Genomic DNA, 23644 nt, shown 5'->3' with positions numbered 1-23644 from the left:
TTTGTTTCAAATTCAGCAGGAAAGTATCAATATACCTTGCTGTTTAGTGGAGCTTTGCTTACTTTTTGCCATGTCAAATCTTTAAGATGATAGGAAATTTTTCCCCAGTAGGTATCAACTTTCCAAATGTAACATCCATAAAGTAAAACTTTCAAGTCAGATCTGGTCTTGAGCAATGTAAATTAGCAGTAGTACTCTTTGGAAAGACTGTTATCATGAATTGTCTTTGCGATAGTTAATAAATGTGATAAAAGATTTTAACTACATATTGAGAACATCAGAGTTATAGAGATATTTCCATTGTATAAAGGCATTTAAAAAGAAGGAAAGCATAATTGCAATTGCAGAGCATGTACTGATTAGTAAGCTGATGCATCAGCATTATCACTAAGTTGCTCAGTATGGGAGACCATAGTTTCACAAGTTGCTTTATGGGCTCCTAAAAAGAGACATAAATAGCATCATCAAACTCATGGAAAATGCTTTTCATCCTTTTTTTTTATAGATGACTTTATTTTTCGCAAGGTACAGAATAGATAATAGCACTCTAACTACTAAAATCAAGCAGTCTTTTCCTTTGTATTCTGAGGAGTACTCTGTACATCTGATAGTCCAACCTTGCAGATAAAATCCCTGGGTTTTGTATGTTTGGCATCTCTTGTAGCCATTGACATAAAACTCATCATCACTAGTGTGTCACCAGAGAGCATTCTTGACTTAAAAGCAATTTCTTCTGAGTTGCCAGTTGGTTTTACTGGCTGGATTGCCCTCGTTAAATAATGAGCTTGATCACGCTGGTGGCTGTTAGGAATGCAAATGGCTTTCCTAACTTGAAGACAGAATTCTCAAACCTAATCTAAATTCTCATTCAGTGGTTTCTCCCTCACTTTTTGTGAAGGCTTCAATTTATTAGGAGAACAATCAGATATTTAATTTCACAGAAAGAGTAATGATCTTTCTAAAAGTTTTTTTAATTTTCATCCAAATAATTAATCCCATCTATGCATGAGATTAACACTTGCATGAATATATTTGCTTTGATGGATTTTAACTGATTAGAAAAAGGTTCTCATAGAAGTTGTAGGAATGTTGCAGTTGTACCTACCCTTTACTGTTCCAAATTACATTTTTAAAATGTAGGTAATTATACTTTCTTAAATATTAAAATATCAAAATGGATTATGATATACCTAATCAGTCAAGCATAAATGAATACGGTATATAGTGGACCCCAAATATCCATAGTTTTAAAAATTGAGAATTTTTTTTAGTAATAAACCCCAATATTTTCTTATCTCTCACCCAATTATTTTTTTCCCAAGTGTCTTTGGTTCCAGTAGTTTCTTTGCTTAGAACAATCTCTGATACTTTTTTACCTGATATCCCCTTTTTTTCACACATTCATAAGCAGCTGCATTTCAATGTGGATCTAAACACACATCACCAAGAAACTTAACATTCAGCGGGGTTGTAGGTCATGGCAGTCTGTAGGATGTAGTGAAGACAACCTGATAGCCACGTTTTTCTGCATATTACAGATTCAGACATATGTAGAATTACAAGTTGCATTTTCGCAAAGTCACTTTCTAGAGGGTAAATAGAGGTTTGGTTGTCACTGGAACAGGCTCCCCAGGGGAGTGGTGCTGGCACCGATCTGCCAGAGTTCATGGAACATCTGGATGATGCTCTTAGTTGTGATTTAGTTTTAGGTTCCTGCGAGGAGCAGGGAGTTGGACTCAATCATCCTTACGTGTCCCTTCGAACTCAAGATATTCTGTGATACTATGAAATAGTTTTTAACAAAAATATTCTAGTACTGCAATAGCAAAACATATCCAAGCCAATTTTACGTTCAATACTGAGTATAAAATAAGCTGGGAAAAGGTTAAGTTTGGGCATCGAAAAATATTGGTCTGAATGGAAACTGGAGGCTCACCATGCCCTGACCCACAATTTCATTTTTGCTGTTAAGATGGAGATTGGGTGTCAGGTTGGTCATTGTGAGAATGGAGAAATTGTGGAGTTATGGGATTTTTTATCAGCTACAGAATCAGCTACCTTTCTTGATCTGAGGGAATAAATTAGTAGATATGACTTTGTGTAAATAGGCATTAATCTTTAATAATAATGCAGGCTGGCCTCCCTGGCCTTGGAAGAAATCCCGAGTTTGCCTGGATTTATCATGGAGAATCAACAGCAATTACGATGAATTAGCAAATCTCCTGTGGGGCCTTCAGTCCTCTGGAGCTATTTTTCCTCAAAGTAGCATAGGAGAAATATTTCCACTTATTACCATGAGGAAGAAGAGGGGAAAAAGGAGCTGGGGGCAGAAAATCCAGTTTGGTTGCCTGGTTGAGGAATCCATATGTGTTTTTATGTGCAGTTCACTGTGCTTGTACTCTTGACTTTGGATAGAGACTGTTTGTTTTTAATTGGTAGAGTTCGATTTGGGCAGCATTTGAGATAAAAGAGATACTAATGATTTTAGGTCCAAATATAGAGCTAATTCCCTTAGCGGGAAAGGCATTCTTTTAAATATTTGAAAAGACGAAAAGAAAAAAGCCCCAATCATTTAATCTATGTGTTTGTTTGTTTGTTTTAAATAATGCACATGGAGTCTTATATCAAGTATTACTAAAATCTGCACAGAAACATGTTTAGGATGGTTAGAACCAGCCACCAGCCACTTAGGATGTTGAATGATATGATACAAGTTTTCTATCCTGATTTTTAAACTCTTTTATTAATTCTTTTTTCCCCTCACTGACCAGCTGGAGGTGGCTCAGATGAAAGGTGGGAAGACCAGGACTGTGGCAAGTAGATGCTAACAGGTTCTGAAATATGATCGTTACCAGTTATTTAAGATTCAGTGGCTGCAATATGATAATGAACTATTAAATTATGCAGATAGAAATCACTGAAAGAGGAATGACATCAAATAGAATTATATGACAAATACAACGAAATCTCATTCCTCATTCTCCTATTCTTTTCTAATGGGAAATATTAAATAAGAAATTTGAAGTCTATGTTTATAAATGGAAATTCTGTGAAGAAGGTAGCATAAATCCAAACTACTTAATTTTATTTATCAAGTATGACTAGAAGACAAACAGCTGATCGTATTAAAAGGTAAACCTTGGAAATCCAGTTAAGCATTGGGAAGACAAGATCGTCCATCAGTCAGTCAGAACTGAAACAGAGTTTGGGTTATTCTGTAGTTTCTGGCACTATTTTCTTCTGTCAGTATGTCTTATTACCACTTGGGAAGATATATGGTATCTTATTGTAAGCTTTGTACTCTGGATATACTTTATGTAAAGCAGTTCATTTAACTGATATTCATGAAAGAATAACTCCTTTCCCTGAAATGTTAAAACAATGGAGGAATTACTGTTCCAATATCCCTTTGTGTTTGATCTTTTCCATTAAGGACTGTTTGCCTCAAAGGTGTTGTGGCAGGACGCAAACCCCCCTCTCTCCCCCTCCCTCCTTCATCATGGAAGGAGCAGACACATCTCCTTCTCTCTCTGCTCCTTGGGGGTAACTGCTTCTTTTGTTTGGCCCCAGAGCACCCTGGCCAGGGCCGTTAGGAGAAGGGAGTGCCGAGGCGCCGCTGGGCACCCGTGGCCAGTGCGGGGGATGCTTGGAAGCTTCAGGGGCACCCACAGCCTGGGTGGGGGTGCAGAGAAGCTTCTGGAACGCCCACAGTCAGATCTGATCAGCCAATTAAAAACGGGACTCTCGTGGAGACTCCTCCCTGTGTCATGATCTCTCGGAGCACGAGCGAGATGCTGCCGCTGAGAGCCCCCCCGGGATGGAGACCCCGCTTGCCTCGCCGCCACGGGTGTGAGTAACATTTCTCCTCGCAGGATTGCGAGTGTATTATAAATTTACCCTCGCAGAATTGCGAGTGTACACTTTCCAAACACAATACGAGTACGTGTATCCCTTTTAAAGTAATCCCACGCTGTGTTCAGGCAAGTGTGTACTCTTCCCGGACTCAGGGCCGGCTCCGGCTTTGTTTTGGGTGAAGCCACGTGCATGCACTCTGTGGACCGCCTGTTGTATTAGTTGCTGCCCCTGAATAATTTTCCTCAACTGATATCCGAACCTGTATTTAAGTCACTTTGGAGTGCTAAAACCCTGTTTCTCACCAGTTTAATAAAAGTTGTTTTGGACACTGTTGTCCCTTAATCTAACCTCGGGATGCCTCCATGGCAACTTTTTTTCCCTGCATAATTTACTAACATGCAGTAGCTCTGCTTTGCTGGCTAGTGTATCGGAGGGAATGTAATGGAAGTGCTTTCTCTTCTTGCTCTTACCCGTCCTCTGGTTCTAGCATTGCGTACACTGGTAGCAATATATTGTAAGAGGTAGATTAAGAGATATTCAAATACTTAAGGTTATCCAAATAGTTAAGGTTAAGCTGAAATTAATGTTATTAATAGGAAACGCAAGTTCAGAAGAAGTTACCATCATTTATTATAAAACTTAGATTTTCTTAAGGGTTGGAACCTGTGAGGATTAATGTGTGAGTAGTACCAGAAGAAAATACCTTTAATAGGAAGCTCCTCTGAGTCTACTGAGTGTATTTAAGTTAGATGATTTTTTCCCTCAAACATGGAAAAAGGGATGTTTTTACAAGACAGGCTTTAACTTTGGTCAAAAGTCTGCTCCAGTTGCAGCACTTTGTTGTAAAGCCCCAAGTCGTCTGTACACTAGTAGTATTCACAGTAAGCTGTCAAGTGTTTCTCTTACAGTAGCAGTAGTCTTATTTACTGAAGAGATATTCTGGCTGGTGGTATGACTGTGTAAGTAGCATCACTTTAGGTATATCATTTGTATGTATTCTAATTTAATTTAAAAAATAACATGAAATATTAATGTAAACCTCTGAAGCAGATTCCCAAAATATAATTTAAGAGAAAACACTGTAAAAAGGTCAATGAAAACAGACACTTTCAGAGGCTGTCTAGACAGGCTGTGTTTTTTTGTGGTCCAAGGTTGTATTCTTTTGACCCTGGAATTGTCCTCTTCAGAGATGGAGAGTGTAAATTCCTTGGAGTTTCTTTAATTATCCTGAGTACTTGAATATTGTTTTTTTAAAAGGTATAAAAATAAGCATATGTTTCTATATCATGCAGATGTCATGAGAATAAATTTTAAGTTTATTCTCAGTAAATTTCAGAAAAAGTTTTTATTGGTCTAGCATTATAAGAACAGATCATAACACTTCCATTAGTCTTTTTGAGATAAAGGTTTTTCCCTTTGTCAATGAAGAAAAACAGTTTAAAACAAACAAAGCCAATGAACGCAAACTCAACAGATATTAGCAAAGTACAGTATATATGGATAATGTATGTACTAGGCAGTATGTTGAAAATAAGTGCCAATATTTCTATTTAAAATAGATTTTATTAAAGTCAGTGGAAAGAAACTACCCAGAAGTCCTCCCAGTACGGTCTGGACATGGTCTCTCAAAGAAATGAGAGATATGAAATTCAATTAACTGTTTGAAATACTGCCATTTAAACTCAAATACTGTGCTCTAGTGTTATGAAACCATAACATGCGCAGGTATATTTTACCCAAGCAGAAATATGGGATCTGTGAAGTATCAGATATGATATTTCCATGTGTTATCAGTGGAGCCGTAGAGAGGCAGTGCGGTGCCAGCCACCCCTGCACGCAGCTGGTGCTTCTGCCCTCCCAGCTCGGGGAATGTCACCTTTAGGGAAACAGATTTGCAGAGCATTACTAGACCATGTTGGCTGCACAGATGGTTTGCATACCTCTGAGCAAGAAAAAACAAAACAGGGGAAACTGGGAAAGAGAGGGGTAAAGCAGGCTGCATAATTGAGCAAAGGAGTGCACATTTTGTTAGGGTTAGAAGGTGTAATTCAGAGAAGGGATTTTGCCTGAACAAAATTATATGAGTGCAATATATTCTAACCTGAAAATTAGCATTTTTGTGTATTTACATGCTGCTCGATTTGGAAGTAGATACGCGGTTGGTAACAATTTACCATGTGTTGTATATAGAACCACATTTTTATCAGGCTATAAGACAATGAGTATCTGAGTCCATGTGACTCTTTGCAGGGAAAATAGTTCTACTGAAATATTAAAAATTCCTCACAGTCCAGACTCCAAAGAGTTCTGAAAATCTAGTTAATCGTCTTATGCACAAAACAAATCCACTGTCACTAGTTAAGGAAATGGAATTGTAGTAAACATCTGCTGCTCACAATAGAGAGTATTAGGGGCAGGTGGCTTGGAAATGGTGGAACCCACATCTTCAGTGTCAGCTTCTGGTGGGACAGGGACAGCAAGTAACCGAAGGTTGTTGGTGAAGCAAACTGTCTGCTGATGCAGAGGAATTTGTGAAAAATGGCTGCTCTTAACATCTTTGCTAATGAGAGGAAAGAGGATTTTTATAGTTTTTATAGGCATTTCAGTGATGGCTGGTACTGAGTAGCTCAGAAGTGTAGCTTTATTTTAACACTCCTGCAAGGCAAGGGAAGCAGAACTATCCCTGTTTTACAATGGCAAGATGAGATCCACGGGGAGAACATTCTGGCTTTTCTGTAAGTGCTCGGTTGAACACAGATAATTAAGGAATTACGTTAGGCAGAAAATTAAATCCTCTTTTTCTTTACCACTGTTAAAGGACACTATGAGCAGCAACAGGAGAAAATTACCCTCAGTGCAAGTTCCCAGGGCCACCACTATCCTCCACAGGAGGCCAAAGGATATGCTTGCTGTTGCGGCCTGTTTGGCTCTTAGGTTTTGGCATTTTCTCCTTTTTCTTCTGGTCCAAGGCAACAGGCTGTCTTGGGAATAGCTCTTTGCGTTGAAAGGTAGGCACGTTTTTAAGGTAGAGGTGCTTTAGTATCTAGGTAACTTACCCAGTGTTACCCACTTTTCTCATAGGTTGTTAGTCTTCGCAGTGGTTTGAAAGCAGGCTGAAATCAGGACGGGGAGATATCAGCAGGAACAGACAAAAACCGTGGGGAGTGTATCATGAACACAGATAGAAAGCTTTGCTTATGAGAACTGTGTAAAATTAGACTGGAGACTATACAGGAAAATAATGACGAATCTTCCATTAACTTGTGGGTGAAGCTGAGGACCTAAATAAGTGAAAATTTGGTATCTGCAGTTCCATTTCTGAGAGTATTGGGTGGTAGATGAAGCCAAAAAAGTGGTGATGGAAAAACAGTCATCTGTTCCTTCACAACTTGCTAGGTCTTTGGCAGGAAAGTACATAAACAAAGAAAGTGTTGTCAGAGCAAGTGTCTGAAGGGACAGAACCTTCTGTAACAACATTCATGGGAGAAGAAACCACACAAGATTGTGCTCAGTTCTCTGATTCTGATTAACCTGTTCCCATGTAAAGTATATGAGATGAGAAAGGTCCCCCCAGTATTTCCTTGCATGAGTTTTTGAACTCTTACATTGGCACAAGTAGAGCTGTGGAGACGCTAAGAGCAGTCAGACGTGCTCCTCGCTGAACCTTGTCATGGGCAGCTATCCTGACACTAGGATGGAGTGAAACTGCTGTAGGAGTTTTCTTGGTATCAGTTTGTTTCTTTTCAGCAGTGTTTCCGTAAGCATTGGCAAGCCTGCTGGCCCTGGGTAGCATACCAAAAACCTGCTGTCTGGGAGCATTAAGCTCTTAAAAAGGAGACACATTTTTCTGATAAATTACCTTAAAACGCACAAGAACATCGGAGTTAAATCTCCAGCTTCCTTGTGCACCTGCTGACTTCTTTCAGACATTGACCATGGACTAAATCAGCATGGAGCGGAGAAGCAACCTTAATGGAACTTTTGATCTCAAGATCATGCTGAGTTAACATTATGAAGAGATGGGTGTTTTAGTCAAGTGGCAAGAGAAGCAGATTGGATAAAATATTCCCAGCCAAAATGTGGCTGTGCTCATGGAGAAAGCCGTGCCCCCTCAGCAGGATGACCAGCCACTCTTCCCCAGGGACACAACAAAACTTTTCCAGCTAAGGTTTGGAGACTATGATTAGGACTAATGCAATGAGCTTTGTATCTTCTGCCAGGGACATTACCTTCCACTTTCTAATTGGCTTCAATTTATCTCATAATGATTCTTTTTTCAGAGATTGCACTTCGAAAACAACTCAGGTAAAACAAAACATTGAATTAAAATATCCCAAATTCCACTTTCCAGGTAGGAAATTTGAATTCTCTGGCATTGCTTCAAGCTAGGATTTGTTTACAAAATTACTGGAGCCTTTACTGATGTTTGTCAACCTATGCCAACTGTGTCTAAGCCTCGAAGTATTAAAGGACAGCTTTTCTTCAGGAGTGAAGATTAACTGGAAACAACCTGTTAAGAATCTTCATTTGCTGTTAGTGAAAATTACTTCCACTGTAGATGTAGGAAATCTTTGGTTTAATTGCTTAGTAGCTAATCCAAAGTAACATCAGCTCCTCTCAGGTCTTCTCTTCAGAGCTGGCTGCTTCTAGAATGTCTTCCTTCACTGCTACTCTGCAGCTAATATCCTAACTCTTTTGGTAAAATGATTTGTTCACTCTTTTCTTTCTCAAATAGAGCTTAATTAGCCCATCCCACCCTAGTGACTCATCAGTAATTAACTTGCAAGCCCTGCAGATTTCAAACACCTGCTGGGCAGGTGGAGCAAGTGAAAAAAAACCCACTGTGTTTCATTTTGGACATAACCTCAGGATTAATGAAATCTGTTATTCAGCATAACATTTCCTAAAAGTATTATGTAAATTCAAAATTGAGTGGTTCACAATTCTCTGGTGTTTTATGAGAGTATATTCTTCCGCTATCTACCCTAGTAGTCTTGCTATCTATCCTAGTAGTCTCTGCTAAAAGTAATGATAATAAATAACATCATCATAGTTTCTGGTCCTCTATTATTCAAGGTATTCCACAAAATTGGTGGAAGTCTGTTTTCATTACCTGTTTTTTCAGGCATTTTGTTGATGTTTGCTAACAGCCTGTGTGATTCTCGTTCTAGTTAGAACAGCTAGGATGAGCCTGTCTGGGATTAGACATGTATGAGATATCTGCTAAATGCATTTCTTTATTTAATGTATGGACTGTAGGGCCTGGGTCCAATTCTGCTCTCTTTTACAGTAGAACAGAAGAATTTGTAGAAAATACTTCTGTGCAGTTATATGAAATATAACTGTGATATCCCTCAGCAACTTTTTGAATTTAAGCAAATTCTCCTTATGTCCATTTTAATGTAGCTGAGATGAGAATTCATCCTATAGTAGACTATTTAAAATGTTTTTTTTCTAGATCCTTACCTGGTAGAAATCAGTAGCAGGACTCATCCTCTCATTCATTTAAGCAGCTTTGTCGTGGGTCCCAGTACAGGCTTGAGGAAGAACATTCAGATTGCTTTTCACAGGAGAGAGAAGTAAACCTGGATGTCCCACCTGGAGGATGTGAAGATCATAGAGTGCCTAGAAGTTAAGCTGTTTCACAGCACTATTAGTGATGCCTTTCCAAGCTATTTTCTAATGGATGTTTTGGTTTTTGTTTTGTTTCTTTGTTTCTGGAAAACACAAGAGAATGTGAAGTATAGGGATGTTTATCAAAGCACTCAAGACTTTCAGAGAAGCAACAACATGAGAGTAAAAATACGTGTGCTGCTGGGTTGCAGTCTTTTCCTCTTCACAGCATACTGCAAACATGATTAGTTTAAGTTACAGTAATAATAAGAAAGGTGCATTTCTTCAGTAACATATACAGCTCTGATTTTTGTTGGCGTTTCTACAGTTTTGGATGATATTGGTGATAAGCATAACTTGAAGAACAGTCTTTTGGCAGAAGTGCCATGGCTAACTCAGTATTTCTGGGTGACTGAGTAAGACATTGATGTTTTTGGAGTGGGCACAAGGCTCCTTTGTTCTACCTTAAACTGAGGTGCAGTCCTGGTGAGCACCTTTAAAAGGACCGGAACAATTCTTATCAAAGAGTTTTGGTTTTCATCTTAGACAAAATGCACACCTGTTAATCTTTAACAATTAATTAACTAATTAATTAACAATTTTATTTCCCTTCAGGACATATGATACAAAGAGTTATTAGAAGGAAACAGAAAAGCAGAAAATTCTTGTATAATTTCACAATATCTGCTCACTAAAGGGTAGGTTTTTTCCCCTCATCCTTTTTGCTTTGTGAGGTTACCAGAAGCTGATCTACAGATGTGGGATGAGGACAGGAAGAAAACAGATGTTGCTGATTTTTGGCAAATTCTAGCTTTTTTTTTATGTTGCAAGAAAGGTAATAAAAATGAAACATTTCAGAAGGTGTTTCTACTGATGTTGTTCTGTGCCGATTTAGCCCATTTATAGGAGATGGATTTGTGAATTTCAGCTCTTTTCAATAAAGTTTATCACACTGCAATTGTAGTGGATCCACAGGGAAATCTGCAGTCCTATGATGAGAAATTGCTAACTAAAGTCCCCATTGTATCCTGCATAATGAACTGAATTTTCCTTGATTTTTGCTTAGTTTCCTTTTTTTTTTTTTTTTTAATTTAATGGCTATTTTAGTTTTTCCCGGCGTTCTCATTTTTTTCCTCTTGCATTTTATTTGACTTTAAAACCTTAAAAACTTTCTAGCTGTAAGTTTGATTCTCTAATCTAGCTGTATTTTTTTGGTTAAAATTCTGATAGGGCTGTGATGATGTTTAAAAACCGAAACTAAACAAAAATAACCAACCACCTCCGTATGGCTTTAATTTCTAGTGTAAATGATACTGGAATTTGTCATTTTGTAGCAATCAGCACCTGTTTAAGAAGTTTCTCATATGTTCCAAGCTTTTAGATCTCATTGAACAGTAGTGATCACATCACTTCACTCTTTTTTACCTTGTAATGATCATTCATGGCTTCGTAACACCCCTATCCATAAAACTGCACGATATTTCTCCTAAGGAATCAATGTGGTATGTTGTAAAGAGCAGAATAAAACAGATACAATTTTATCTCTTCAAACTGTTTAACAAATATTAAATAATTGAACCTCGCTGTTCTGCAGGTTTTATTAGTTTTATTGCCTTATTTTCCAAAGAGAGACCCAATTGTGGGTGCAAAGACAGGGCTTTTAAAAACTGGATCTGTATTCCTTTGATCTGCAGATGATGCTCTTTGCCGTGGAGTGATGCTCAGTGTCCAGTTCTTGCCTAGTGTAATGCTCATCAAAGTCCCTGGGCCTTTTTTAATGTAATTATCAAATTTTGGAAATCTTTGTGCAAACTCAGCAAAAATTACTGTCTTGCTAATGAAGCAGAACCCCGCAGAGCCGACGTTGGTCAGACACTCTCATTCTTCATAGCACTGAAGCAGAGGAAGAGTAGGGTTAATGCAAGTTCAAATAAAAACAAATTAAAGTGATTCTGGTTTATAAAGTTGCAAAGGAAATGAAAAATGTTGGAAGTTTTAAAGCTATTTTATCTGCAGCTCTTAAAATAACAGAGGAGAGAAAAAACCGTAGGTAATAAGTATTTCTCAAAGTTCCTAGTTATAGGATAGTCAGTGCCTACAGCTGACAGCAGTAAACAAACCACAGAATGTGCTGGGTATAATCTAGAAAATCCTCTTTGCCTTCTGTTTACGCAGACTGCTCGCTGTCTACTTTACTCATTGTCTTCTTTTAGCATGTTTTTGACCTACTATCATTTTTACCAAAACTAAGTTAAAGATAAGTCTTACAGCATTTACTAAATACCTATTAGATCTAAGGACCTAATTTGATTGCATTTTCTTTACTTTTTCTTACTATTTCAAGGAGAATTCATGACATCTTGACAGTCTCAGCTTATTATTGCTGTTAACGTTAGCACAAATCATCTACTTGGTATCAAAGATGGGAAAGTGCTTTTTATTTGTCTTTCATGCTTTTCTGCAGAGAGAACACCTATATGATGTTCAATTTTCTTCTTCTGTTGCAGTATAGTTTGCACATCTTTGAAATGTACTTATTCCCTGCTACTGCATTTGTGTCTGTCTAGTGCTTTAAGCATGAAAATGGGGATGGAAGATGCTTCTACAGAATTACATGCGGGCTCTTCAAAACTGCCCTGTTGTGCTTCAGGTTTCATTTAAAACTTGAAGTTCTCTCTTGGGGTAGATTAGGAAAAATCTGGAGAGTGTGAACTAGCTCCAAGCGTGTACAATTACATCTGAAAGTGTTTGAAAAGTACTTTTGAGATAGGAACCCTGTCAAGCACAGGCCCACTTATGGAAATGGCTGTTTACTGAGATGCCAGTGATAGACTTTGGTGGAAGTGGGGAAGCAGCTTACAATGTTCCTCATAATGTTGAAAGCATTTTTGAAAAGTGGAACAGCTGTCTTGAGTGGGGGAGCTGCTGCTCTCTAAAATTCTTGTGATAGTCAAAAAGGGGCCAAACCAAAATTCCTTGGAGGACTGAATGGAAATTGATGAAGGAGAACTGACCTCAGGAAGCTCAGTACAGCCCAGTAAGCAGAGAAGATCTCATTTTATGTGATTACTGAAAGAGGAAGCCTATTTTTGGTGGTTTGAGTTGGGTGAGTATAGAAGAGAGCTAGTTTCTGTTTCCTCAGGTGGACTTCACTTTTGGTATGATTACTCAGTTTTGTATAAAAGTAGAAGCTGTACATATGGCTAACTGGTGTCACAGCCTCACAGCTCTTGGCAGAGTTAAGTTATCAAAATCGTTAAGTGCTTTCGTGTTTACTTCAGGTGACATAGATTTAGGTTTAAGATATAAAACACACTGAGCTCTTAAATCCTCTCAACTGCACAGATGCAAACTCCACTAATCCCAAAGAAAAATGTGGTCTGCTATTCATTAAATGCAGATGAGATTCCTTTTTTAGTAAGCACATAAGCAGATGTCTAAATTTAGGCACATGTGCAGCTACAATCAGTGAAATATTCTGAATCTTTTTATCTCCTTTCCTGCGCTGGAACACACTGTGCTGTGTCTTTGAGAGGTCTATGACTCTAAGCCTTACTGTGGAACCTGGTTTATTCCATTGCCTTTGCAGAGTGCTCTTTATCTGTAGATTTTATTGACTAAATATCTGTACCCTTCAAGTTTGCTTTGTAAACCTTTCATAAGAAGAATCCAACCACCTAGTATATTCAGCTACGATGGCAGAAGGATGTAATGAGCTATTATTTTTGTTATTTTAGTAACTATGCTGGGAGAGTTAGTTGGGTACTAGTTGGGGAGAGAAGACAGGAGGGGGCTGGAAGTCAGCGTGGAGTGGCCACTTCTTTCCTTGCCTCCCTGCACACTGATTCTTGGGAGTCCAGCTGGAGGGTCTGAGGGCTTACTACTGTTTCTCCTTTTCAAAATTCACTGTTCTTCTCCATTCTCTCAGAGAACCTCTGTTCATACTTTTGGTTTGCTGGGAAGAGAAGGGGAGAAGAAAGGGCCAGGAAGCTAGAGGATAATTGCAGGAGCCTGTCACCACACAACGGGCCACAGGTGGAGAAAGTCACCCCCTTCCTATTGAATAGGTGAAGTAGAATCATAGAATTGTTTAGATTGGAAAAGACCTTTTAAGATCATCAAGTCCAACCATAAACCTAGCGCTGCCAAGTCCACCACTAAACCATGTCACTAAGAACCTCATCTACGTGTCTTTTAAACACCTCCTTGAGGCCTCTTGTCCTATCACTTGCTACCTGGGAGAAGAGACCAACACCCTCCATGCTACAACCTCCTTTCAGGTAGTTGCAGACAGCGTTAAGGTCTCCCCTCAGCCTCCTTTTCTCCAGGCTAAACAGCCCCAGTTCCCTCAGCCGCTCCTCATCAGACTTGTGCTCCAGACCCTTCACCAGCTCCGTTCCCTTCTCTGATCTCTCTCCAGCACCTCAGTGTCTTTCCTGTAGTGAGGGGCCCAAAGCTGAAAGTGGTAATTGAGGTGCAGCCTCAGCAGTGCTGAGTACAAGTGGTCCTGCTGGCCACACTATTCCTGGTACAAGCCAGGAACAAGCCAGGATGCTGTTGCCCACATCCACAGCCTTTCCCTCATCTGTTAAGTGGGTCACCTCATCATAGAAAGAGATCAGGTTACTCAAGCAGGACCTGCCTTTCGTAAACCCCTGCTGACTGGGTCTGATTGCCTGGGTGTCCTGTATGTGCTCTGTGATGGCACTCAAGAGGATCTGCTCCATAATCTTCCCTGGCACCAAGTTTAGACTAACAGACCTGAAGCTCCCGGGATCTTCTTTCTGACCCTTCTTGTAGATTGGCATCTCATCTGCTAACCTCCCGTCAACCGGCACCTTCCTGGTTAGCTAGGACTGCTGATGGACAGTGGCTTGGTGAGCACCTCCGGGAGCTCCCTCAGAACCTTTGGGTAGATCCCATTTGGCCCTATAGACTTGTGCGTGTCTAAGTGGTGCATCAGGTCCCTAACAATTTCCCCTTGGCTTTCGTTCTGCTTTCCATCCCTGTCTTCCAGTTCAGGGGGCTGAGTACCCAGAGAAGAACTGGTCTGGCTATTAAAGACTGAAGCAAAGAAGACATTTGGTACCTCAGTCTTTTCCTCATCCTTTGTCTCTCTGTTTCCCTTCACATCCAATAAAGGACAGAGATTCTCCATAGCCCTCCTTTTGTTGCTAATGTAATTGTAGAAACATTTTTTATTGTCTTTTAAAACAGTAGCCAGATTAAGTTCCAGTTGGGTTTTGGCCCTTCGAATTTTCTCCCCATGTAACCTCACAACATCCTTGTAGTCCTCATGAGTTTCCTGCCCCTTCTTCCAAAGATCATAAACTCTCTTTTTTTCCCCAGAGTTCCAGCCAAATCTCTCTGTTCAGCCAGGCTGGTCTTCTTCCCCCCGGCTCATCTTTCAGTACACGGGGACAGGCAGCTCCTGCACCTTTAAGGTTTCCTTCTTGAAGAATGTCCAGCCTTTCTGGACTCCTCTGCCCTTCAGGACTGCCTCCCAAGGGACTATGTCAACCAGTCTCCTAAACAGGCTGAACTCTGCTCTCTGGAAGTCCAACATGTCAGTTCTGCTGAGCGCCCTTCCTTCTCCAAGAATCAAAAACTAGATCGTTTTTGTGCCCAAGATGGCCTTGAACCATCACATCACCCATGAGTCCTGTTCACAAACAGGTCCAGTAGGCCACCTTCCCTAGTTAGTTCCGCACCAGCTGCGTCAGTAAATTCTCTTCCACACACTCCAGGAACGTCCTAGACTGTTTTCTCTGCTGTATTGTATTTCCAGCAGACATCTTTAAGTGATAGTCAATAAATAATTATTGCGACCACCATTTATCTTGAAGTCCTGTAGTTAAGCAATTATGTGTTACTTTAAATGAATCAATGCTTTTTTTTTAAAAAAATCTGGTTTCCAAATATGAGGAATGCACAGAGATATTGCTTTGGACAATCTTAACAATGTGTTTTAGAAAGTCTGAAGATTTGTAATTTGGTACTCCTTAGTCTTCAATATCCTTATAGTATATTTGTTGAAAATCAGCCTTTTACCCATTTAAGAAGACAGAATTGATCTCTGTCAAAATATTGGTGTCAAGGTATACAGAAAGCCTTCAAAGTGCAGTATTGGTACCTGTCAGAGCACTCTGTATCTTCATCTGGTAAATATTATCACAGGAAATTGATTGTACTTGGAAATACGTATTTCATTTGATTATGTCTTTCCAGTAAGTTAAAAGCTTTTACCCTAGTTTCAGGATGTCCAGGCTTGTAGTAACTTTATGTTAACTTTGTGGAATGATGCAGGGACCTGTCTAGCCTGATTCATATCCATGGCACAGTTATGGCTAGAGAGGAATTTAATAGGCTGGTAGTGAGAAGATATCTTGTAGAAACAACAGCAACCAGGATTTATAGTGTTTTTGGATCAGAATAGGCTGGTTCTAGTGTATAGAAGAGAAATATGGAGCCCTTACCAAGACCTTGCTCCTATAAAATGTTGTTTTCATGCACCCACACAATATATTTTAGCATTTGCTTGATAACATAGTGATTGTATTTTTCTCCTATATGTTTTCTTACCCTTAGGAAATAACCACTGTAATAGAATTTGCTGGTTAATTAGCAGTTTATAAGTTTGTTACTTGCAGTTCTGAAAGCTCTTTAACAAGTTCTTAAGAAGTCTTAATAACTTCAGATTACTTTTGGAAGACAAATTTTCCTGTTTCTTACACTGCCCTCTAGCGCTGAGCCCATTCTGAGAGTCATCTGCAAACATCTTCATTGTAAAGTAACTTTGCACAATGACTTTTTAGGAACTCTTAGATAAAATCAAAGTCTGCCAAGGCAGGAAACATCCAACTTTTCTACGTGAACGTCCATCCTTCTTTGGGTGAACATACTCACATATATATTGTGCAAAACAGGCAGAGTTTAGTACAAATGAGACAAACATCCCGTTGTCAAAGCCCAAACGCTGCCTGTGTTTGCAGCCTGACATCTTCACCAGTCAACAGCCAAATACAATGAAGCTCAGGATACACGGCCCAGGTAGGTCGAAGGTCTTGTAGTGTTCTGTACCAGTGGGCTGCAGCCTTCTGGGACCAGTGGCTTCCCCTTTATGTCCTCCTTGGGAGAAGCATCTGTATCTCTTACATTTGCAAGTGCCTTGGTCCTGAGCAAATGAGACCGAGTCTTAGGTGACTGCTTAGCAGAACTGAGCTGCCTTCTGAACTTCTACCTTAATACAGACTATAAGCAGGGGATTGTTTCTCAGAAAACAAACACACAAACAATGACAACAACAAAATTATTCCAAGACATTTTATTTTTTAGAAACAAATGAAAAATGTTAGCAGCACCCTAGTAGTTTATCATTATGTATGTGCATTGGCTGCACTAAGATGCAATAGTGCAATATCAATTAATAATTAATTGTGTTTCAAGTTCTCAAATGTGAAAAATTTGTTGAGAGTGTTTTTGGCATTTCCTTCTACATGTGCTGTCATATACAATTTAATCTTTAAAGTTTCATACTGGTTGTATACTATTTGTAGTATTATCACAGGTTCTTGACAGTTGTCTTTTCAGGACAGGATCACCTTTTTGGGGGGTTGTTTTTTTTTCCCATTCCCTGTCTGATCTGTCCAGCGTTGACACTTAACTACAGAGTGTGCTGGAATATGCAAAGGCTGTTGAGTGGAATCCTCTCAGGGTGGTTGTGTGTTTTGTATGTGGTTTGGATATGTTGTGATGTGGGTTGTTTGTTTGTTTGTTTGCAAGATGAGGGCTTTGCTGCTTTTTGTACTCTGTGCAGACTCTGACAGGCTCTGTCAGTCTCCTCGAGGAACCTTTGCAACTTCAGTATGACTTACTGAGCTGTAAGTAAGCAGTGGTAGCAGAATTTAACCCACGTAGATATTTCATTTTTTCTTAGGTGCACGTCAATCAGTTCTATGGGAACAAAACTAGACTCTGACAAGGGGAATTAACTTAACTCGAATATCCAAACCAGTAAAATTTACTTTTCATTAAAAAATAGTATTAATGTTGACATCTTGTCAGCAGTATTGTGATTTTTTTGGGGAGTGAGAAAATACGTAAAATGCACTTTATGAGGGAAGCTCTGTTACTGTAACTTTAGATTTTTGTCTTCTGGATATACTTTTCTCCATGGCTGCTGCAGTGATCTTGGTGATCTGCTTCTGCTGTTCCTTGTCAGTGTTTCATCAGGCTGTACAAACAAGGAGACAACGTTTTCATTGCAGAGGTGCCTTCATCTGCTAGAGGATTTATAGCAGTGTCCTGCATGGGATCAGCCTTCCAAGACAAGAATTGTCAAACTGTAATTATTAAGGATGCTGATAATGTGTTTGCATTAATTACAATAGACTTTGACAGTGGGATTTTCCTTTTTGTGTCTTCCTGTGTGACAAAATTTTGGTGGTTTTCATGCTTTTAAAATCTAGATTGAAGCTGTATGATTCTATGCAATTCTGGGTTTTTTACCTGTCACGTACAGAAGCCTCTGGCAAGAAGGTACAGAGTGTATAGATTGGCTAGCAGATGAAGGGCACATGTAGAGGAAAAGGATAAAAGGATCCTTCCACAGAAAGCTGAAATGCTACTGCCTGCAGGAAGTCAAATATAGATTTTTTTGAGTGCTGGGAGCCAGAGTCTGAGACCATTAGGCCTATGAGAAAGCAGGTACTTAAAATCTTGAAACAATTCCCAATGTACCAGCAGAGACAATCTGACACATAAAGTTACTGTGAGCTTCTTCCTGATTGTCTCAAGAATCCGAAGGCTGCAGAGGTTGTGCGAGAAAGTCAGTTTCTTCAGTTTCTTCAAACTATGGCACTCTTCCATAAAAACATTCGCTAGTTTATCCTGACCTCCCAAAAATCTGGCTTCTGAACATCAAAGAGAGCTGAGGTTTGTTTTACCATTAATGGTGGTCTACTTAGATTGGCATCATGAGTGCATGTGGTGCCGTAAGGCATGGTTACTGCATTAGCTCTTCAATCATTGCACGCTCCTTCCTTTCCAGGCTGGTAAATCAAAGTGTCGAGCACTGGAGGACTCAGAAGAGCACATGATCAGAGCCTTTCTGCCTGTATCCTGGCATCATTTCTAACTTGTTTTTCTTTTGTGAGCAACCTGTTACACATGAGGATGTGCAGTTTTGCTAATTTGTTGATGCCTTCTGCACGTCTTTATCAGTAATCTGGACACAGGGATTGAGTCCACCCTCAGTAAGTTTGCAGAGGACACCAAGTTGGGTGGCAGTGTTGATCTGCTGGAGGGTTGCAATTTTATGGACTAGTAACAACAAACTGAATCTGTCTCTGCAACTACTTTTGCAGCCCTTTTCTGGCTTGATCCTTTCCCTTAGTTGTAAACCTGCTCATGGTAATGTTTTTTAGGAAGAAAAGTTGAAATCTGAATGAAGCTGAACAAAATGTGTATTTCTTAATGAGCTTGAATGTTTTTTATGGAGACAGAGCTAATGATGTCAGTGTGCGTTTCTGGTGAAGCTGCCTGTTTTGTTAGTGGTGTGAAGAGGGTTTCCTGTTGAAGTATTCCGTACACATATAGTTGAGTTTTTTACAAAACTTACTGTTTCATTATGCAGAACCATATTCATTTAGTTAGCATAGTGTAACTATGTTACCAGAATTTCCCAGTTGTCATTAGGGATGGGCCTTTCTTGCTTTTGATCCAAAAACCTTATAGAAAAGGTTAATAGTAGCTGAGGAGGCCATACTTAGGTGATGAAACGTCAGGGAGAGACAGGCATGAGAAATAATGGAAAACATCACAACAGAGTCAATTTAGCATTGATCACAAACTTGAGAAAAGTTATGCAATGTAGAGCCTAGGGAAATAAAAAAGGGTAAAGATAAAAGAGGGGAAAAAAGTGTATTATTGGTAGCAGTTAAAGGTCCAAATTAAGCAGCACAGAGGAGGATAAAGCACGTGCAGCGTACCGACTTGTGAAGTGCTGAACTCTTACTGTTCAGGGCTGTCTTTATGTCCTTCTTTTCTAATCCAAGAAGTTGTTAACTGCAGATGTATATTGGAAGAGAGGATAACTGATTTACTTTAAAGCTTAAAGGCTTGCATAGATGGATCATGATACAATACAAACAGTCACAGTGCCAATTATAGATTTAGATGCTAAATTGCTTTAAAAATTATCCCTTAGAGATACTTTAGTATCATCATGCCTTAGGTACTACTGAAATTAGATTAAATATGGCAATGTTCCTTACCCATTTAATCTGCTAAATGCTAGCTGTTAGTGTTATTACATGAGTTCATGAACTTATTATTTAAGGCCATTGGAAACTCAAAGCAGCCACTAATGTTGTCATGATCTTTCTTAAATCTTGATAAGGGGATATGAATGGGCAGGATAAGCACTTGCATGGCAGGTATGCAAGAAATCGGTTGATGCAACAGAAAACGATATGGGTGACAAAACTGAAAACAGTCTTTGAAGAAAGGTCACTGCTAAACCTTTTCATAGGTGATGCATCTGTGCTGCTAGAGGCGCCATTCGTGCTTCTGAAACAGAGATGTGCATTTATTAGGTAGAAAAAAATCCCTGTATAATTAAATATTTACCTTTCCTTCCTCTCACAACTTAAGAATGCCGCTGTAAAATACGTGGTTGTTCTGTACTTCCCTGGAAATACTTGTATTTTCTTGTTGGCAGAACGATTCCTGTGCCATTACTAGCTGTTATCAATTGATGCTATAAATATGCTTGTTGGTAATCAAGAAAATCCATTCCTGAATTCCCCATTGTCTGATTAGGGTTTTTTATCATGTTGTTGTTTGAGTAGCAGTTGTATGAGTTGCCTTACAAAAACTGACAGACACAGATGTGTATTGAGAAAAACTAACAAAGTAAGCATAGGTTATGAATAAGTAAGGAAGGAAGGGAGAGGAAGGAAAGGGATATGCTGGTACTCTACAGCAGCTCTGTTCAGTAAAAGTAAATGCACAACTTTTGATGGGATGGGGACTGTCTTGTCTGTTCTTGTTGCTTCTAACGCCTTGCTTGCCTGTGGTTCCTTACTAATAATAAGGGATTTGCATTTTGTTGTTTGTCCATTTGCTTCTTGGTTGTACAACCTCTGAAAAAAAGCAAGTATTTAATTTATTGCTAGTTAACACAAACATTTAATTACTAAATTGGTATTAGGAAATGAAGATAACATGAGGCACCTCCTTCTCTACTGACTTCTTCTCCTGTCTTCTCTCATTTCCTTATTTCCTCTGTTCTTTTTGCTGCTCCCTTGTACCCTTTTTCCCTCTTTCTTATTATTTTCTGCCCTTTCTTAAGTATTTTTCACGGAAGTGCCACCAAGTTCACTGATGGACTGCGCTCTGGCCAGCAGTGGGTCTGTTGGGAGGTGACAGTGTCTGGCACAGGGTGGCATGTTGACCTTGTCCCCTAGAGGCCACTTCTGCAGTCCCTCTGCTACCCAAACATTGCTGTTTGTCCCCAATACACTAGAAAAGGCTATGGAAACCTTTGTGTGTGCATTTCCTTTCAAGGTCAGTGTTAATGCAAGTTCATTCAGGCTTCAATTACTAATGAAAATATATTTTATTACTAGGAGAGAATTGGTTTCATGTCATGTACAACCTGGGTTTCAGTGATGTCTTCTGACTTATTCTATATAACAAGCAATACAAAGAGGAGAGTGAATTTCCATGTTGGAGGCTGCAGTCAGTGAGATCAGTTGAAGCGATAGATTTTAGATTAAGGTTATTTGCATAACTATTAAACATGATCCAGAAAGCATGAGCTAAAGACACGTAGATGCTTAGAGAAAACAAGCTGTGAGGTTTTTTGACTCGGGTAAGCACTGTGTGACCAAGCCCACGGTGCTGCCATGGCCAGCCAGCCTTCTGAAAGGAGACTCCTCAGCCCAGGTGGACAACCAGCTGGCATCTGTGTGATTTGTCTCCAGTACCAGTCGATTTAATGGCAAAGTGTCGGTCTGCTAAGAGTTAATAATAGCCTCGTGCCTGTGTACAGTGCTGCTCTTTGCATGGTGTGTAAAGTTGATCTAGAGAAGACTCCACGTTAACATTTGCAGCACTGTGCTGTGGATGGTGAGCTTTCTTCCCACAGGAAAAATGGAACTGATCTTTCCTTTTTAGTAATAACTGAGCAGATAAATGTGCTTACCTTTGTATTGCTTGAGGCAGTACTACTTACTGGTTCACCTTTGAGCTTTAGTATCCCATGATCATTCTGCTGTTGTAGAAGCACGTGGTAAGAACAGGCTATGAGACTTCAGGCCAAGATCTGTTTTCAGGGACTAAGGCATGAAATACACTTGTTGACTAGCTGAATGGCAGCTGATGGTCTTATAATAATTGTTTTCATTTCTTGTGAAAGACTGTTTTCCCCAAGGGTTTTCAGCCAAATAAAGGGAAGAAAGAGTTTGTCATCGGAGATGTGTGCTTAATTCCATTTATTGAAATTGTAATTGAAAGTTCTAGCTAATGCTTTTTCCCATAGAATAACGTATTGAAATAACATGTTTGCTTAGTATTAAAAAAAAATGGCTGCATTTGGCAAGTGGCTTATTAGAGCTTGTAAACTAAATTCACAGATATCTGTTGCTGGAAAATCTTAGTCTTGCAGATACAGTCAGGATTTTTGAGTGCTTTTTCAATCACAAAGCAGCAAGAGATTCATAGATCACTTCAGGAAATACTCTTGCTCACAAAATCATTAGATAAAATCCAATAGATGCCTGTGTGAGTGTGATTTTGTGAAGGCAGTTGTTTCTGGGGTAGCTTTTCATCCATGGAAAATTATCATTGGAGCTGCCTGTAGTTACAAAGGCATATGCATGCACTGTTCTCACCAGGAGTCTTATTTTTATTCAGATGTCTTCATGCATTGGTGTGCTGTTTGCATGTGAGTGGGCCCTACAGTCTTCTGCCATAAGTATTGTAATAAATATAAAAGTTAAAACATTCAGGGAAAGTGTGCTTGATTTGGAGAAGTCCAGATTAATGTAACACACAACAGGTTGAGCAAATACCTGCATAGTTTTCTTGGTCAGCATGATTGTACATGTTCTTGAAAAGTCCTGAGCAACGTTAATTTATAAGGGCTGGGATCAGGAGCGTACGTGATCTAGATCATCTCTTATGATATGAAAAAAGTTTGTGAGATTCTTTGAGTAAATTCACATTATTTTTGTGGAGATCATGTAGTTGTCAGACAACAGATAGAGATGCCTGTGACTTTTCCCATTGCTGTGATTTTTGGACTGGTATTTAAAAACTATTCTGACTTTCTCAAGTTAGGACCTTCTAAAATGATCTGAATTTATCAAGCTTTCTTATTTTCCATTGCAGAATTGTATGTAAACTCACAAGCTCCACTCTATCACATTTATCTGTGTGGTAGCAGGGCCTGTCAGCGTAGGTTCCTTGTTTGAGGGCTTGGCTGGCTTTCTTCTGAGAAGAACTGGAGCCGTTTCCAGGATTCAGGCAGGGAGGCTGTACTTTGACAAGTCAAGAGACGTGACATATTTACAGAGGTTGTAACGTAATGTGAGGAAGTGTCACTGGTTTCCTTTCAGTATTGTCGGAGGTAAAGGGAAACATCTTGAACGAATCAAACAACTTAATCTCAATTTATGTTTGGGTTCTTTTTAGTAAAAGATCAAATAATGTGCTTCCTGGTATTCTTTGGGAGTCAGAATTCTGGTCGTACACACTGCTGGTACCTAAATTGTTCTCTTTAGATGTTTCCACGTAAGCATCTCTCAGGTCTGTAGGTGACTGTGTGGGCACTCAGGAGGACTTTGGACACAGTTATAGTTTCTGCCTATTGGACATATTTCAAGATTTCCCCAAAGATTCACTTTTATTTTTTTAAATCTGTGGCCAAACAGGTTTGTGAGTGCAGCTCTTCAGAAACAAGAGTCTTTATTTAGTTGGTTAGTTGTTAATGGATGTGGAGACTGTTCATAAATAATTAGAACTTCTAGAAAATGATATTTTTTTCTTGGTGAGTCACTAGTTTATGATGACGAATCAGGGTCAAATAAGGCATTTGATCTTTCTTTATTAGAGTACTGTATATCATAAAGTGTTTACAGGGATGAGGGGTTCTCTGGGTTAGATTGTTTAG

The 23644-nt window shown here is 39.3% G+C and overlaps 1 protein-coding gene across 2 annotated transcripts in view; it reads left to right on the top strand.

The window, feature by feature from the left end:
• The window catches only part of GALNT18 (polypeptide N-acetylgalactosaminyltransferase 18), a gene marked incomplete at both ends in the record, with an annotated part of 236302 nt that overhangs the window by 90130 nt on the left and 122528 nt on the right, over nt 1–23644 (top strand). The gene's annotated exons all lie outside the window — the stretch shown is intronic.

Source organism: Nesoenas mayeri (assembly GCF_963082525.1).
Source record: "Nesoenas mayeri genome assembly, chromosome: 5".
Taxonomy (NCBI): domain Eukaryota; kingdom Metazoa; phylum Chordata; class Aves; order Columbiformes; family Columbidae; genus Nesoenas; species Nesoenas mayeri.
This window is presented reverse-complemented; position numbering and strand designations above follow the sequence as displayed.